This window comes from Teleopsis dalmanni, unplaced genomic scaffold (genome assembly GCF_002237135.1).
Source record: "Teleopsis dalmanni isolate 2A unplaced genomic scaffold, ASM223713v2 unscaffolded_contig_0303, whole genome shotgun sequence".
Lineage (NCBI taxonomy): Eukaryota > Metazoa > Arthropoda > Insecta > Diptera > Diopsidae > Teleopsis > Teleopsis dalmanni.
In genome coordinates this window covers 10,388-14,861 of record NW_024031685.1, presented here as the reverse complement: position 1 = coordinate 14,861, position 4,474 = coordinate 10,388, and the positions used below count along the sequence as shown (strand labels likewise).

The 4,474-nt window shown below is 30.7% G+C and overlaps 1 non-coding gene across 1 annotated transcript; it reads left to right on the top strand.

Moving 5' to 3' along the window:
* The first annotated feature begins 4,390 nt into the window (after nucleotides 1-4,390).
* Nucleotides 4,391-4,474, top strand: Trnal-uaa. Its single transcript has one exon. It is a non-coding gene; the product is annotated as a tRNA-Leu (tRNA).

The window sequence follows — 4,474 nt, the reverse complement described above, 5'->3', positions numbered from 1 at the left end:
AAACTTTTTTCATAATTTTTTTTAATTTCTTTTTAATAAAAAATAGGCGTAATTTCATTATATTTTATTTCATTAAAAAATGTAAATAAACTTCGCTAAAAAAATTAAAATATGTATTTGTTTTCTTTAATGTGTATGTATATTTAAATATGTTTATATTTCGTTTATTAAACTGTTTTGTATGTTTTGTTCTTTATTATTTTTCTAATATTTGCGATATTACAATTAAATTTAATTCTAAGAAAAAATGTAAAATATGTACTTATATAATATTCCCTCATTTTAATTATTTTAAGGAATGTTCTTATTCTGAACATTTGAAAAATATTAATTCACTATATATTACAACTAAATTCTGGCTGAGTTCTTCTATATTATTGTTAAAAAGAGTTGTCTTAATTGATCTTATATTAAGTGCTAACTTAAATTGTAAAGCTAACATATTTTTTATTCATTTTAGAAATGTTTGTTGATTTTAGACTTCTCTAAGGCCCACAAGTAAAGCTTACGAAGTAAAAGAAGAATTAAAAAATCAAGAAGCTGGATTAGATGTTCATTACAGGGCCCATTAAACCACTGAGGGGTTTCTTTATTGCACATTTCTATTATTAAACTCTTAATGCCAATTGCATCTGTTTTGTTTTTGAATACGTGTTCAAAAACCTCGAAATGTTTACAAAAGAAACATTGAAAAAACTTTGTGATGGCGCAAACAGGGCCCTGTTGCACCAACACTTTTCACTTTGCACTTTGCAAAACTTATGAGTGACTTTTTTTTGCAAAGTAAAAGTGAGAAGCGTTGCACCATTGAGTATAAATATTATAGAGTAGCAATCTCGTACAAGCAAATTTTTGTATGAGGCTGCTGCTGCTGGCAACCTTTTTGCACTCAAAAAACACTCCATTCTCTTCATGTCTTGTTTTCTGAATTGCTTTGGAAATTAAAGTAAAGGGCAAAACGATTCTCTCAAATAACTCTTTTCGTCGTTTGTTATATTGATCAGTGCTTCTGCGAATTTATTAGGAAGGTATATGTAGGAAAAAAATATTACTCTAGTCTTTTTGTGTGCTTTCATATTGCATGGGCACTTTACTAACATACATACAGTAACGAACAAAATTATTGGCACAGTAAGCAAATTGAACTATTAAAAATCGCATTATTAACAGGATAAAAATAGTGCAAAAGTTCACTTTGCTTGCTGTGCCAATAATTTTGTTCATCACTGTATATGTTTACATATTTCTTTTCTATTTCTCAGCATGTAGGTATGTTTGTATTAATTTTGCATCCAATATTAAGAAATTGTAAGCGTAAAAAGAAGTTGGGTTTTTTTTTGTTTCATATCAGAAACAATGCTACTATTATTTTTATTGTTTTGATTCTGATTTAAAACTGTTTTTAAAAATATGTATGTATATGTAAAGGCTTACTAATTGCTTCAGTATACACATATGTATGTATGTATATATTATGAGCTTCATGTGTTAATAAATAAATAAATAAAAAGAATAAATATAAAAATGTTTAACCAATTCTGATGGTGCAGTTACAACCTCATCTTCTTTCCGTATTTGGGGCCAAAAATCTATTTCTCTACGTATATATGTATATATATATATATGGGAATGTAAGGAATATATGAGAATAAACCCAAAACTAATAAAATTCATTAAAAAAAACATGAGTAGCCTTTATTTCTAGGAAGTTCTGAAACAAAAATAATAATATGTTCATATGCCTATGCCTATGAATATATTCCTCTATTTAAATTTGGTGCTGAAAAGTGATATTTAGTTTCAATGAAATAAAAATACACAAGGGTACAAAATAGAGTACAAGGAAACAAAATCATAACAAAAAACTTACATGCACGTGCTCACTATGTTATAGAGCGTTGTAGAGAAATTCATTGTGCTCTCTATTTCATGTAACATTGTTACCCGCGCCCCCACAGGTCTACTTAGCAAATTGAGTTTGTTTTCAGATTTCTACTCTATATATTTATGTACCAAAGACTTAACATAATTTACTTTGCACTTTGCAAATAAAAATTTCACTGCAAAGTCTTTGCATAAAATGCAAAGCAAAGCGTTGCACCAAAAAATTAGATCACTTTCATTTTGTATTGGTTTTTGAAAGCATTTCGATTCTGTATGTATGCTTGTTTTTTGTTTGTTTGATATTTTGATGCTATGAGTACATGATTTATGCATAGTATGTACTTATGAGTTTAATTTTTGTTTAAAATAAAAGTTTTTAAAATAATATTTTATTTTAATAATTTATATTATTACAATTTGTAATATTTGTATAATTTTAGTACAATTATATGTTATATATTAATACAAAACACAAAATTTTTGTATATGATTTCTTTTATTGACATTGAATCGTAGATAAAGAAGTTGTGTATATCCATAGAGACAATTTTTATGCTTTTAATTTATTTTGCTGTTTGAAAAGTTATAGAAAAAGAATTTATATAAGTTCCTGTAATTTTTTCCACCCTTGGGTGCAAACGCAAAATCGCAGATTTGTGCACGTTTGTGCATCGCACATTTGTGCACATTTGTGCACGTTTGAGCAATCGCACATTTGTGCACATTTGTGCAATCGTAATATGAGCAACACACTCGTGTGCAGAGAGAATTGTTTGTCGCACAGTGCGGTGCGAGCATAAAATTTTCTCGCACATCTGATTGTGCACATTTTTGTAAATCAGTCGCACAGCACAAATGTGTGTGCACGAATCTGTGTGCAGAATCATTGCTTTGTGCGATGTGAAATTTGAAATCGCACAACAAATTTGAGTGCGTGCATTTTTTTTCTTAACACCACAAATGTGCGTGTGCATATTTTAAAAATAATTTCCACTCGCACAGTGCAGTGTGCGATTTTGTGCACCACATTCCGAACTCTGCGCACACCCTTCCAGATAAGGCACACGTCGCCACTGCTACAAACGGCTTTGCGGTATTTTGGTCCATTCTCGGTTTAGCGTTTGCGTCAGATGATCGATATTTTGATATTTTTTAGCACCAAATTTATTTTTTAGAATACCCCAGACCGAGAAATATAAATGATTTATATCAGGTGAACACGATGACCATTGTGTTGATGGAAAAAAACAGGAAACGTTGATTCTTGATTGACGCATTGGAATGTCCAACGCTTGCGACCGAAATTCTCATTTACCCAGATCTTTAGTTCTCCCTCCAAAATGATTTCCCGATAGATTTAGGCGTTTATTTTTACCCCATGGTCTATGAACACGAGCGGAGAGCAACCATTAACCATTACGGCGGCCCACACCATCACCGCTTGATTTCTAGTGCCAATCGTATATTTAAACTTTCAGCTGAACTCTTTGACAAGTAAACCCGACATTTTGCTTGTTTACGGACTGCGCAATTACGAATTATGACTCATCAAAAAAACTACATTCGGCAACCCACCATTTCGACCAAACGAACCAACACTTTAGTTCTTTTGATTTTTTTGTTCATCGCTGAGATCATGCACTTTGTTCAACTTCGGCTTTAGACCGAGCTCATTTTCAAAATGTGTTGTATTCTTTCTTGCGATATGTTAAGCACCTTTGCGATTTGATTGCATTTTGTTTTCTTTGGTCCACTTCCTGGGCGTAGGGCAACGATACCAGTATATCGGTATCCAGCTATGGTGCAAGAGACAATTGATTTTTCACATTTGGATGTTGGAGGGCTCAAACGATAGCCACTTGAGTTTTTCTAGCCAAATATATATCAATCACACTATCACGTTTTAACTCCATTACATTACAACACAAATCTCAAAATGCCTTCATTCATTTATAAACAAGACTGTCAAATGAATTAATTTGTGCTTTCTCTCATTATTGGTTTGACACCTAGATCTATGCGAAGTTTTTTGCAATTTTCGTCAGCCACCCTGTATATTTTATGTATATGGGTATATTTTATGTTTTATTTTTAATGTATTGTATAATTATTTCCTTCTTATTTTTTAGCATCTTTATGTACACATGTATTTATGTTTAATTGTTAATGTGTTGCGTGATTATTTCTTTGTTATTTATTATTAAATTATTGCTACATTATAAGAACATTATAGTGCCTTGAAAATGATTATAGAATATAGTCCAAATATTAGTTTAAATAAAAAAACTTTTACAAACCAAATTTTTTCGTTTCTTATTTATTTATTAAAAATGTGTGTTGTTTAACTATTGACTGTTATTAAGTTTAACAATTAGCTCTTCTTAAAAATAAAATTATTATTAAAAAATGTTTTTTATTAAAACTAATAAATTATTAAATATCTAAATATAATAAATTATCACTGCTTATAATTTATATTGTACGTTATGTCGTCCAACGGCATGTAGTCAGGTTGGCCGAGCGGTCTAAGGCGCCAGATTTAAGCTCTGGTTCCCGAGAGGGAGCGTGGGTTCGAACCCCACACCTGACA